The following is a 14,831-nucleotide window of genomic DNA, read 5'->3' on the forward strand; positions in this document are numbered from 1 at the left end:
TAAATTTAAAAAGATAAGATGCTCCCATGAATTGAAATAACAGAAGATAAAATCCTGAAACAGATGGATAAATTAAGAAAAATATATTCCAGACTCAGGTGGTATATAGCCTGGAGTTCAGAAGGAACTTGGAACGCCTCAGAAAAATTACAAAAACTCCCATCAGTTTCAAGTACTATATCAGGTGACTGGAAGGCACCTCTTAGCATAATGTAATATAATATCATATAATACAATACAATATAACTTAATATAGGCAGCATTACAACTACAAACTTCTTTAAAAGGACCAGGAAAATGTTTTGACGAAAGATTTGAAAGATTACCCTTACTTTTAATGAATGAAAAAAAAATAAATAAAATGGATTATAAAAACAGTAGAAAAACATGATTCCATGAACATAGACCAGATATAAAATACTACTGTGAAAAATCAGGTAGTAAAACCAGTATCTGTAATAATAAATTACAAATTTTCAATAAATCTAAAAAGGTGGGGATTTTTAACTGAAGTTGCATAACTGACACTGTAAACTGTATGACTTGGGACTAGAGCTAACTGGTAACGGGTACTCAGCAATTCTATCATTTCATTACTGTTTTTCCTAAATTTTTCGTCCCATACTGATTTATTGAGGTACAGGATACACACTAGGGTACGTCTAGCTCAGCATCCCATCTCCAGCACTGGCCAATAGCAGCTGTGTAGTGTCATGACAAACCATGGTAAGAAACTACTAAGGTTTAACTACGCAGTCTATGCATAAAGACCGCCATTTGTTTGCTTTGACTTTGCCATCTGCTAGTTTCATCTGATGACCCATAATGATGACCCAAATATAGTTAAAAAAGAGAATGAAGAATTGTTACCTTTTGTCTCCTCCATGCTTTTGTTGGATCTGCCCCTATTTCATAAGCAAACCCAGAATGTGAAGCAATAGTCCCCCCACCTCAAAATATCTGGTGACATATTTGCTGTGGGTACAGGTTATGCACCAGGCACCTGCAGTTCTTGGAGTTCTCAGTAATCCATGCACAGCTTCATTTCTTTCATTTTTCTTAGGTAAAGGGCTTACAGGGGAAACCTAGGTTATTTAGATGTTAGAACCCTTAGTTTCAATACACTTCTAATGTAAAGTGTTTGCTGTGACAGTCTTTCAAGAGGATATCAAAACCCCAGCTGGTCAGAAGGCACTTTACTCTCCTTTTGTAAATTCCTCAAGATTTGCGTTTTCTCTGAAGTGTTAGACTTCTATGCAAAGAAATGTCCCATTAAGCAATTCTCCTTTGGCTGTCATTTATTAAGTCTGGCTAAGAGTTAGGTTTGGCATCCTCCTCCTTACAACATGTCACATTCAAAGTTACTTCTCTGGTGTGACTGCTTGTTAACATATTGATGGGCAACATTACAGCAGCACAGATTACTGACATTGTAAATAACTCCATTAACTCTGAGCTACTTCAGCCCCCTCATCCCCCAGCATTTTCTGGGATTTAATGAAGATTTACACTAATACCACATCTTTCTCCAGCTTCAAAAGAGCACATTCCTATTCAACCAGATTTTATTACACCAAATCCACCATGTCATTACAGAAACTCTGTAGTAAGTGATTTGCTTCCCTTTGGACCCAGTGTTGCCTACCTACAGTTCTAGTGAGATGCATCTTCAAAATGGGAAATCAGATGAGGCGAACCACACAGATTCTTAGAATTACTTGCAATATGCAGAGAAGTTAGGATATGACTTCAACATAATCACTCATTCTCTGAGTAACATATATCTGCAACGTGGCCTTATGTCTTCCCACCAAAGCGTTTTTTTTGGGTGGTGGTGAGTTGTTGTGAGATGCTTTCCATTATTTTCCTAAGTCTTTAGATAATAAATTGGTTAAACTGTTCTACTGTGTGACAATATTTTTGTTTAGAAAGCTATGTGATTGAAGACAGTGGACAAGTGTGAGGTACTGGTTTGGTTTATACCTTAGACAAAATAATTGGTTTTGGATAGCGACTACCAAAGTAACAGAATTATAAATCATTTGGGACTGGACATGAACCCACTGCAGTCCTGGAGTGCTATCCTTTGATGGATATATAGGGAGAGGACAAAGGGGATTTCTGCAAAAATCATGAGTCTCTCCCTGCTTTTGACAAACACAGAGCGAGTGTTAATCCCTTATTTAATCTTGTGTTTCAAGCCAGACCAGGACCATGTCTTCTGTAGCCTTTTATGTACCCTTTCTGATTTGAGATATACCATGAAAAAGTAATCATTCCTCCTCTAAGGCAAGTTGCCTAATCTTCCCAGTGCCTCTCTTTCTCTGCAGAAGTAAATGCCTTCTCACCCCACCCACACGCCCCAGGAGAGCGACTTCCCCCCTACTCCCTGCCTCTGCTACAGTAGCAGCAACATTCATTTGTCTTCAATTACAGAGTCAAGGATGTTCTTGTCATAGTTGCAGGTGATGCTGCGCATCTGCACATCATCACTCATCTCTTCCTTTTAATGCTTTTACCTCTCTGGGTTGAAGCTTCACAGTGCATCCTCTTACATAGTTGAAGCTTTGGGCTGCAATCCAATCTATTTTGTCTCTATTTGGTTGGTTGGTTGGTTTGGTTTCGGAAACTTTATTCCTGTTGAGATTCTTAGAAGTGACAAGTATAGAAATCATATAGTCTTATTAAAACAGAGCCTTGTCTAGAATAACAATAAACCCAAAACATTTAAAGAAAGTCTGCCTATCCATCTTATTAATAATCTTACTATCTCCTGTTCATAGAATGTTCATTGCTAATCTTTAGCTATTTACTTCAGAGAGGCTTATCTCTTGTCTTTCCTGGTTATTTGCTTGTCTTGCATCTACCTACTAAGTCCACATATTCATGCAGTAAATATTCCAACAGTCAAGTTACCTACAATATTCATAAGCTGTTTCAAAGAAGCCACAAATGTATTCTGGTTTATTACGAAAAGATCTAATCAATTAATTCTAAATGTTATTTTATAGGTGGTATTGAAGTTATTTTCAGTGGAAGTTTTGATCTATAATTGAAAACATATGCTTATGGTTTTAGTCACAGCACAAGTGTTCAGTGCAGGTAAGAGATTACATCACGCTGCAGTAACGCTGAGGAGCCCTGCTATAGATTGGCACTCCTTTATGCTGAGCAATATACAGACCCAGAACAAAAAGGTGCCCCCCAGAATTTCTCATTAGTGTGCTACGATGAAGGCCCTTAGAGCACAACTGAAAACTGGGAAAATTTTGACTTTTTCACTGAAGCTGATAATCACTATAAAGGTCAGAAATTGGTTGTCCATCAAAAATACATGTCTATTGGGAACAAAATGGGCCATCTATAAGCATGGTATCCTCTCTATTCCTGTTTATTTTTAAGACATTTGAGATGTGTGACTTCTGCAGAGCTCGTGAACCCAAGGTCACTGAAGTTAGATGCATTTCCGTTAATATTCTTAGCTATTTTTAATATACATAGATTACATCCTAAACAATGCCTGCTTAATACACTTTGTTTTCTCTGTTTTCTGTCGTATACTCAGTAACCATGGAAAAGTCACATACAGATCATTCTGTTCTTTGAACTGTAAGATATTCATTTTGGACTCTCTTTTATTCTGTTAAATTTATGCAGTCTTGAAATAATTTTCTTTAATTGAGAACAGTTTGCTTTATGTGATCAGCCATGGAATGAATGCGTAATATATATATGTTATAGATATATACACGTACTTTTTTTTTGCCTAGAGTTTGAAACCAAGTACTGATCGCAATAGTTTCCTTCTTCAAAAGGAGTGGAAAATATTGTGTAATATTTTCCAAACTGAAGCTGGATCTACTCAGAATGCTTAGTTTTTAAACTTTCCAGTAAATGGGGGAAAAAAAGCATGTTTATTTTTTGATCGGGAGGACATAGATTTACTAGTTTTTATATATGGTTTCATATTCTTTTGTATGCCTTCTGGTAAACTATATTTTCGATGTCAAGCAAGAAAGTCTCACTTCTTTCCAGTCTTGTATTTTCATGCTCCACTGAACTCGCATTATTTCTGACAATTTTCCCGTGGACAGAATGATTGTATATCTCGTATATCCACAGTGTGAAGTGTTTAATAGATTCAAAATTAGCGTTGTATACCAAACTTTCTATGTCAAAGATAGTTAATTTACAAAGATAAGTATTATGAGAATAGAGAAGAGATTTCCATTAAGGAAATCTATCAGTAGAGAATGGAGTTTGAAAGTCATTAGCTACCATCATCTTTTCAAATGTTTTAGTAATAGTAACTATTTTTTTAATAGCAGTCTTCTATTGCTCCATCAGTCTGACTGGAAATCACTGCAAGTTCTAGTAACTGATGCCTGTTTATCTTCCTTTTAGCTGATTAAAATCCTCTCTTCTTTCTGTAGTGAGAAACACCTTCAGTCTATATTCAAATTATAATGTTCTTCCATCTTTGCATATTATTAAAAATACTCCCTGATAGGTATGGTATAACGATATATCATACAATACGTCCTGCTCTATATGATTTTGTTTTTTTGTTTTTATTTCCAAATAGCTAAGAAATTATCCATTTTGTAGATTTATCTGTTTTCTGTCCAGAAATGCTGATCCTAAATACTCACTCCATCTTCAAAATTCTAGGTGGTCCCAAAAATGTGTCTTCATACTAATTACATGAAAAGAGAAGCTAGCTAAATAGGTCTAGGTTTGAACCAAACGCACTACTCCCTTTCCCCCACAATCAAAACCCCAGACATTTGACTAATCTGCTGGAGACAAACCCCATAGATTTTCACAGTTCAGTTTTTGCAAATGTGAATGCTCTATTTTAATTGTACGTTTAGAGTTGGAGCCCATTAATGTGAGCTGCTGAGTGCTTTTAATTTGTCTTGTCTTTTTTCACTGCATATGCTGTGTAGTCTGACCCTTTGTTGGGAGAAAATATTGCTGGTAATAGCTAATTAATTGTATTTGGAATACTCTTCTAAGATGCTTGTCTCAAGAGGATATATATTTATGGAATTAGGATTAAAGGAATGTCTGTGTTTGTAAATGGCATTCTAATAAAGATTGTTTAGTTACTTTTAAATATATTAGCTTTGGAGCTGGAATCCTAATAAAACAATCCATGCGAAATTCTTGGCTTTTGCATGTAGACAGTTCCAAAGTAAATTAATTTAGAAGGCAGCTACTGAAATCCATATGATATGCTGCAAACTGCAGTTACATGGGATAAAGTCCACTTATCAGTTTTTACATTAACCTCTACAAACAAAGAAATCAACCTTACCTCTGAAGTTCCTGAACCACAGGTCATGGAATGCTGGAAGGACACACCAGCAAAGTTTTGTCAATGTTTGCTCTGATTTTCAACTCTTCCTTAGGGATGCATTGTTGGCCACTATCAAAGTCAGGATACTGGGCTTGATGTAGCTTTAATCCTATCTTCTGAAGAATACTGTTGTAATAATATTTTGAATTATTTGGACATTATTCATGCATTAATCCACACCATTAAACTCTTAAGATTTCCATTACTATGATGTAATGGAAAGTGAAAAGCCATTTCAGAGAAGGAGGAAAATTCAGCCAGATCAAAACTTAATGCTCAAGCAAGCCAAGAGTCTTTTCCCATTTGAAAACAAAATAAAACAAAACTTAGCACACTCTCCATACTTAGGATATATAGTAAGTTATGTGAAAAAAAATCCAAGAGCAAAAACGGTTATTCAAAACTAAATATTTTAAAGCACCTCCTAAATAGAAGCTATGGAATTTAAGGTACATTATTGCAATTGCCTATCTGGCATGTATACAGAAAACAGAAAAAAGGATCGATAGTTGCTAAGCAGAGCAAAAAAAGAGCTAAACCTTATTTCCGAACTGTATAGTTCATCAATACTAATTATAACTTATTTCAGGGTGTTAGCTTGTTCCATACACGCTTGTAAAAAGCATGTGTACTGCTTATATCTTTTTCTGTCTTTACTTTAAACTAACTTTTCTGTCATACCTTTCTTTACTCAGATCTGTGTATAGGATATGGCTTGTATGTAAACATTTATGCAGATGAATGCAGATACAGCAAATGTTTAAGCACTTCATCTGTTCTCAGCAGGACCACTTATCTACTTATCTCTGTTACTTATATTCATAGAAGTACTATAGGTATGAGTCCTTAAACTGTAAGCTCTGAGACAAGGTACTATGCATATTACCTCAACTATATCTGAGAACAAAACCCTAAATAAATAAATAAACAAAAAATTAGTAATAGCTTAAATTTTGTTCTGTGTTGCTTCTGTACGAAATATGGGTTCAAATCTGTATTAAAATGGAATTTTGGAAGTAGAGCACACCAAGATACACCAACCTCTGTAGCTTATTTATATTTTAAAAACATGAAGTGAGGCGATAGATGTGTAAGACATTTTCAGCCCTTACCTTCTTATTGTTTGGTAATGAAAATCAAAATGATGACATTAACATCTCTTTCAAGTCAGCTAACTGATGCTGCAGCATTATGAGTCATCTCTTTAACACCGAGCTGCTTTTTAAAAAAAAATATTTTAATGGTAATAAAAGGTATGAGGGTGATAGGCCTGCAGGTCTTACTCTATTTACCCACGGAACATAGGGAAAAGCAGTAAAAGTTCAGGACTAATTCTGTAAGCTAGAAAGGTGAACTGTGTATTTTTTCAAATCCTTGAGAGTTCTCTGCTGAAACCTGCAGATGAAGGCAGCGGTTTGAGATATTTGCTCTGTCTGCTGTAACTGCATTGAACACAGTAGTGTATTGTATAAGCCACTGAATAGCTAACAGAGTGACAGCATTTAGTCATCCCATGCCTGATCTAGCCTGTAACCAAAAACCAAAAACATGAGAAGTTCTTTGCATTACCTAGGTGAGGACCCAAGCCTAACAGAGCTCCTAAACTTCTCCCTTACACTTGCTGCACGGCCGTGGTGCGGCTGCCACCAATGGTGATACTCTGAGGATACCATGATAGACTGACCGCATCAGAACCATCTGCATGCTGTGGGGTCAGGCTGTCCAGGAGAGAGGGCCTGTATCCTATCTTTCTTCTAGACAGTAGGCACCATTGCAGCCTGTGGCTATAGGGTAACTCATTCTCTGCTTCATCAAGGATTATTCTGGTGGATGAGGAGAGTTGCCCATTGGGATTACGTCATATGCTGGTCTTGAACAACTGTTATGAGTTTGGAAATGGAGAGGGCAACTGGAGGCACTGTTGGTACTCTGCAGAACCAACACACCACTTGCAGAACCTCTCTTCCCATGGTCAATGTGATTGCCATTTGTCTATAAAACTTGTTCATTCCTGATTCCTACAGATGACTGGACAATCAGGTCAGTGTAGCAACACTCTCATTTGCTTGGTTGAACTGCCACATCATCCAGGTCTTCCATCCTGCATGTTACTGTCAAGCTGAGGTCCTCAAAGGTTCACATGGCGTAGAGTCTCATATTGTCTCTGTACAGGCAGGGGAAGAAGAGCTATGAATGACGTACAGATCATTTGAGACCCATCACAAGGAGCTTTGTTCAGGATTATAACTCACTAATTCTGCAAGTTCTTGTTCACAAGTTCAAGGATGGTGAATATTCATGATTTATGGGCTCTGTGATGCAGTCTAACAAATAAGTATGTAACATCTGTGGTTTCTAGAGCTTGGGCATCTTCACTAGGGACAAAGCAGCACTCTCTTCTCCATAGAGATTGTGGTCATTGTCAGCCTTAGAGTATTGTCTGATTATTGATATTACTGCTTATCACTATTCCTTTTTGTCATGCTGCTCTACTCAGTGTTGGTCAGTCAGGCTCTGAGCTCTTGCAGATAGAGTGCAAATGTGTCTGCAGGTGCCTGGCTGCACCAAACAGACCATCAAAGGCAGCTTTAAGATCATTATGACAACTATAGTTGCCACGTAGTACTGTAGTTGTCAGGTATGCAGTAACGAAAACATAGTAATGCATCCATAACTTGTCTGAAACTTCACGGAGCCTTTCCAATTGGAATGGATGCTGTGGAACAAAGCTGTCCAGGCTTCCTTGATGCAGGTTAATATGCTCCAAGATCAAGTAGCAGTCCAAGTGCGCACCATTTGCCATCACACAGCACAGTTGCTAACAGCACTTTATCTACACTTACTCCTGAAAGTTGCAGTGAGGTGTCCTTGCAGACCCTGCCATTGATTCACCTGGTTATCCAAATGACACTGCTTAAGCCACGACTTCCATTGGGAAATGGTGCTCAGTCCATTTGAGCTGTTCACAGTATTTCTTGGTCTAAGGGCTGAAGGAAGCAGTGGAACAACAGAAGTCAGGTATTTGTGGAAGCAAAGATGTTTATGCTTGGTAGTGTTTGGAGAGGTACAATTCAGTCATGTCAAGGACACTATTTTTGTGTAAATACATAGGCTGCAATCAAGCCTTTAGTGTCCATATCTGAGAATTGCTTGGTGAGGAGCAACAGATGCAGTGACTGAGCACCTGCTGGCATACATGTGAACCCAAGAGAAATGGCCTCATCCTGGAGGGTAGCCTGAATGACCTGACAGCAGGAGCATGGCACATCTTTTGGGGAGCATGGTACTATTTTTATGGTGTGTAGGGAACAGAACACCACTTATCAGCTTACCTCCAGATGGAATTTCTGGGGAGGAACAGGCACCCCATCAGCCCTGTGACCACTCATGACGTGACTGGGTGTAACCTAGGCGGTGTCACGCTTTCTTATCAACATAAGCACCTGTGGCTGCTGCCTTGCAAACAAAGCAGTGCGAGTCACTGTACTTTGGACTTCCACTTTCACTCTGCATGAGCAAGACTGGGAAGAAAATTTTTCCTCACTTTAGGAGTTTTTATCCAGCCAATACTCATCGCCTTGGTTCCAGCGTGCAGCACTCTGCTGGCTGGCCACAGCTGCTGGGGGGGCAGAGGAGAGGCTGGCACTGGTGGTGGCCTGCAGGCAAGGTCCTCCTCCATCCTTGGGCTGTCCCAGTGCCAGAAGAGGCCAAGACGAAGAACTGGTGGCTGGATCCAGCCCAGAGAATTGTGGAGCAATTCTAAAGATTTTCTGTAGCTCAGTGTAGATTGGGGAACTATATTTAAATACCACCCTCATGGTTTTTTCAATTTCTTGAAGTTGAATAAGCACTTCTTGTCATCTCGTACAAAAACAACCTCTGGTAGATCATTTGCTGTCTCTTATTACTGCAGCTGGTGAGTATTCCTGTCAGCAAAGTCAAAAGCATGAAAGTGGCATTTTTAAATCTCGATAAAGGTTCTTGTCTCCTCTTAGCGTGTACCGTATCTTGCCAAAGGTGCACGTAAACGAGGTGGCTGTTTGAAAGCTTGTTGGTCATGTATTTTTGTAAGATGATGGGGCAGGGTATGCAGGTATTAGGCTATGACCTAAGGGGTTGGAAGGGTGCGTGAAGTCATGAGGCCTCATTCTTTACAGAATGAAAAAGCCTCAACAACCGAGATCCTGCATAGATTGTGCCCATGCAAGGGCAGGGCCCCGGTGTGAACTATTCACTAGTCTGTGCCCGTGTTTGTCCACCTGAGAAACAATTTCTTTTGTCCCAGGGCAGAAGCCGAGTGTAAAGTAATACAAATGCAGTGGTGGAAGTTCAGGGAGCCTGTGCAAGACATATCACACTAACATGCCGTGCTTTGGAACTGGTAATTGCTTTCTGTTCTTAATATACTGGGAGAAAATAAATGTTGTGTGTCTTTTTTGCAAGTAAACAAGATTGAGTCAAAGATACATTGATTCTATCATCAGTTTCTCATCCTAACACAATCTGCAGGATCTCGAGTATAGGCTAGCTGCTTTAAGCAGCAGAGAGAGCACTAATGGAAACTAATTTAAATTTCTATTTGCAGCCCTCGTCTAAAGGTGCATAAACTTCAAAGGCAAATACCCTGTATTTCAAATGTAAAGTTAAATCTTAATTTGCTGGATGAGCCGCTGTCTGAAAATACAGAAAGCACTTCCTCTTTGGAATGATACACAAAGCACTTCTGTGCTTTGAAATGATTCATAGCAGATGGGAAGAAGAAGGATCATTAATTGATTCTTCAAATAAAACGTCACAAGTATAACTGAGAGACCCGGTTGGAAAATCAAATGGAGCAAATTTTCAGAGAAGTTTGTGCTTTTCACAGAAGTCTCTTGGCAGAATTTCAAATCAGCTTGATGATTAAGCAGCAGGTCATTTTAAACCATGTTTACATTAACAAACCTCTGTAACCATATTCCTACTAGGGCAAGGCATAGTACACAAAGGGTTTGTTAGATTATAATTAGGTTAGATTACTTTCCATTATGTATCAGTAAAGGCAGCCTGTGGGCTGGCTCATGTTTCAAGTTACCCTGCTGTTCCTGTTGGTGCAGCAGCAGCTTTGGGTAAGCTTGGTATCGGCTTGATAATATGGAAAAACCCCCTGCCCAGCAGTGTTAAGTAGTGACCACTGCACTTTTTTTTGGCCAATGAACCTGTACATGCCACCGCCCGTTCTTATTATCAAACTTTAAACTGAAAATAGGACAAAAATGATACAAACAATGCAAGATTGTATTTAAGAGTCTTTGGGCTCCTTGCAAGCAAGTCTCTAGATTACACTTTGAAAAGTCACTGCATTAAACCATACTGTTGTTAGTGTATCAGTATCACTGGAGAAACAGACCTGTAATCTGTGACATCAGAAACTGGTATTAACTACTTTGCAATCTTCAAACTGACTTGTTTGCTACCCTTATCAGCAGTACTCTTTACAGGCTGTTTATTCTCAGGTGATCCGTTTTTAAAACCACAGAAATACTGCATGTTTTTAGATTTATTTCATGAATTTACTTGACACATGTAGAGGCGAAGCAGTCACACTGACACTTCTGAAGGATGTTTTAATTCTTTTGTGTTATTATATAATTTTTTGATTCATTTTTATCTGGTGTAGTTTAGCACAGCGGTGTGGACACACCCACTGCATCTCAAAGTGTAATCTTTCTGACACTTAAATGACATTTTTCCATTTTCTTGCATAATGAATAATTTACAATGTGGGCCTGGAAAGAATCCATGCTCATATTTAAATATCGGTGAAATTTACAGATTCACTTTTTCATTTTGAAAGCTCTAAGGTAATACAAAATGTTTCACTTACTGCACTTCCTTCTTTTTGTCTAAAGAGATTATGCTCTGGAGATTGTAAAAATGCTTTATAAACTATAGCTCAATCAACAATTTAACGTAAAGATACATAACTTTTCAAGACTAGTTGGTGATTCCACTGTCAAAAATTAAGGAGGAAATAATTAGAAAAACTATGATTAACCCAAGCTTATCTGTAATATTAAAGGGGGATATATATCTCTCTCTACATGTAGGTGTAGATACTGAGGAGGTTCAGAGGAGTCTACATCTTACAAGTCTAGGAAACCATTTGTGCATTTATTGTGTTTTATGATTTCTGACGTTAGATTATTTTGTCTCAGACTGAGAACAGGAAAAGCTCATTTAAGGTTGAAAATTGAGAGCGAGCTTAAGGTACAATTGAGAGATACAGCAAATATATAAATTAAAAGGAGCTAGTGAGAGGAGAGAAGGCATCCAAGCTCCCATATTGCCAGGGGATGCAGTCAGACCAACCAAGGAAGCAAACCCTACAAAGGTCAGTCCAGCTTGGAGTTACAGAGATGGAGGTCTGAGGGAGGGAAAAGGCAGAGACAGAGGCACACTGTAGACAAAAGAAAGAGGGAGGGAACAAGAAATAGCCTGGGACATGCGACCAATAGGGTGGTGCAAAGAGGCTACTCTGTCCATCATACAAGTCATCTAAAAGGCAAGGCAACCTCTTTATTAAATCTTCTGCAGTCTGCAACTGCATTTTTCTTGCTTCATGTTGGGTTGCAGATTATTTGGCACAGGTGAACAGTATTGGTCACTTTTTCCAAGCAATACTGTTGAATATTTAACTCTTAACTTGATATACAGTAACTTTATTACCAGAGAAGGCTTAAAAATAGAAACTAGTAAATCTCTAAGCGATATGACAGGCAAGGGTACACCTCTTGAGAGCAACAGGGGTTTTTTAACAGTATAAAGTAGCATTCCTCTCAACATGCCTTTTTCCTAGCATGAGTTGTGGGGGTTCAGGGGAAATACATTCTTTACAATCAGTTATAAAGATGAGGCTTAGAACCAGTCCCGTTCCTATGACCTCAGCAAAGATCAGCACCTCATTGCACACAGTCACCAGTACTCAGCTAGTGCGCTGGGAACAGCATGTAGAAATGGTTGGTGGCTTTGAGCTTCACATGACAACAACGGATCACAATTTCTGAATAAAAAAAGTATTCACCCTCCAAATCTGGCCTTCCTGAAAATTGTTGTTGTCTAGGTAGTGGGATATTTTGCAAATCAGCTGGGCCAAATTAATCAGGTAGTGTGTATCTGCTCTATTGGAGTGGTGCTATGCAGATATATACTAAATGAAGATGTCACCTAAAATTTTACGTTACTTATCAAAACCAGACTCAGGATTCATTTAGAACTTTCACCAAAGCTGGTACATATCTGTACTTCCTGACTGCCAGGAAAGAAGTACAAAGAAAAAGTTTTTTCCTGAATATATATATATCTTTTCAATATAACATCATTTCTATACTATATTGTCTCTGACAAGTTGATTCATTATTCTGAGCTACTGTTATGGCATATGCCATGCCACTATCGTCGTCTGATCACACGGCTCCTTAGATCATTCTTGTAGATCATTCTTGTACATTATCATCTCTTTCCAGCTTTGAAGTGTCATCATCCTTGTCAAGATCTGGAAGTGCAGCTCAGGATATGGTAGTGCCCACAAATCAATAGCAGGTAAGTGCCATTTTAACGCGTCAGACAGCAATATATTTTAAGATGTATTCAAGTTCAGTATGTAAAACTCAAGATACACACGAAATACATTGAATCTTCATGTAAGCCTCTAAAAAGAAAAGTGTTCATTGTGCTTCTAACATGGAACCAAATGTTTAAGAAAAGGTTCTTTAAGGGTGATTTTGACACTTCAGTGCTATGAAGCTTTACAGTATTGGTTGTTGGTATTGTAAGTCAGGGAGTCTGATGTGAGCAACATGACTTAGAACAGGGGGTTTTTTCAGACTTGGTGCTCTAAGTATGGAGTTTGTCATTAGCCAGTAAATTACTTGATTTTCAAATGGTGGTTACCCAGGACTATTTCTAGTCTGCTTTAGAGGTCCGTTCCATTAAAGGCAACCCAGACTGGAAAGCCAGATCTTAGGGTCCGTTAGTGAGGGGACACCACATAGGATGCCTCAGGCACAACAGCCATCTGTAAGCTCTGTCAGCATCTTCTCTTAAGGGCTTTTTAACACTTATCCTGCACCCTGTCTTTATCTGTATCATGATCCAACATACCCCCATGAGATAACCAATACTTACCATTATCTCAAACTACCTCAGAACAAAATGAAAGGAGTTGAAAAACCCCTGCCAGGTCACAGAACCTGATAAGTGATTAACAGCTGAATGACACCATTTAGAGTGCTGCTTGAGGGCCCCATGAAGCCAGCCTGTGCACTTCATTAGGCATCCTGACCGGACAATGGAAAAGATACTCTAAGACCTGAGTTGCCTTGGTGCTTCTCCACTGTCATTCCAAACGGGCCATGGTCATGATGGCTCCAACGATTTTCCAGGTGGTCCTAGAGATGTTTGAGGAATCTGAATCTGTTGGTGCCCCTGAGCATAGGGAAATAACATACTGCATAGAAACTAGCCATTCCTGAGAAAGTCAAATAGCAAAAGCTAGGTTTTACTATAAGCATCTAACAGTTTTTATTGTCTATCCAAATTTAGCAACTAATAAAGAAAAACACCAGCATAATCTATTACTGATATTGTATAGCAAATACAGGGGTCTAAAGTTATAACTCAGCTTATTAATCCTATTGGATTTTCCCTGTAGTTTTATAAAATCACCACAGGAACTTTAGTGATAGCAACTGGTCATAAGGTGAGTTTTATCTCTCATCTGAAAGAGATGAATCAGAATGCTTTTATACAAAGTTAATGTTTAAATTATTCACTTCCTAAACAGTCAGCAACAATATTTGTTGCTTTGCAGCTAGGGGCTAGCTTCACAAATAGGAACTACAAGCCCAAGCGTTTCTGTAAGGTACTTGCAGCCAACATTGCGGCACTACTGATACTCACAGTCCTGCAGCTTGTTACCCACTTGCTGTCATATGAACCTAAAATATTAGGGCCCTAAATGTTTAAATCTCATAGGTACTTCCATTTCTGCTACTGGACGCACATTTTATGAGGGGAGAATCAGGCTCGTCCAACATCAGACCAGGGCATTTGTGATAAAACACCTAGCTGAAGACAGCTTTCATCCCATACTAGTTTCCTGAACTTCAGACTGCCTTTCAAATCCAAGTAAGCTAGTAGTTCTTAAGGCTATCAATCCTATAGATGATTTAGATGGTTTCAAAGATGCTCAGAAATAAAGAAAAACAATTTGAAAGAATCTAATGAACACACTTGTAATTTTTTGTTAGGATCACTGTATTTAATTTGAAACCTCTTGAATTAATAATTCCAGACTGGGGTTAGAAATTCTCTTTGCGGTAAGAATAACGTCTCTTAAGTTGACACTTATAGGCCTGGATTAGAGCTCAGCTACATTTCTAAATCCAATTTCTTGTTATCTTTAAAGTATGCATTTGGAATTGTTCGT

At 38.5% G+C, this 14,831-nt stretch overlaps 1 protein-coding gene across 7 annotated transcripts in view; it reads left to right on the plus strand.

Annotated features, from left to right (window-relative positions):
• The window catches only part of DGLUCY (D-glutamate cyclase), a 56,173-nt gene that overhangs the window by 5,680 nt on the left and 35,662 nt on the right, over positions 1–14,831 (plus strand). For 4 of the 7 annotated variants that reach the window (XM_054827140.1, XM_054827138.1, XM_054827143.1 and 1 more), the window contains one exon: positions 12,868–12,943. The gene's annotated coding sequence lies outside the window, so the exon portion shown is untranslated. Of the gene's footprint in view, positions 1–9,647; positions 9,744–12,867; positions 12,944–14,414; positions 14,531–14,831 lie in introns of those variants that run through there. The other 3 variants (XM_054827141.1, XM_054827142.1, XM_054827144.1) reach the window with 3 other exon arrangements.

The sequence above is a fragment of the Grus americana genome, chromosome 5 (assembly GCF_028858705.1).
Source record: "Grus americana isolate bGruAme1 chromosome 5, bGruAme1.mat, whole genome shotgun sequence".
In the NCBI taxonomy this organism is placed as follows: Eukaryota; Metazoa; Chordata; class Aves; order Gruiformes; family Gruidae; genus Grus; species Grus americana.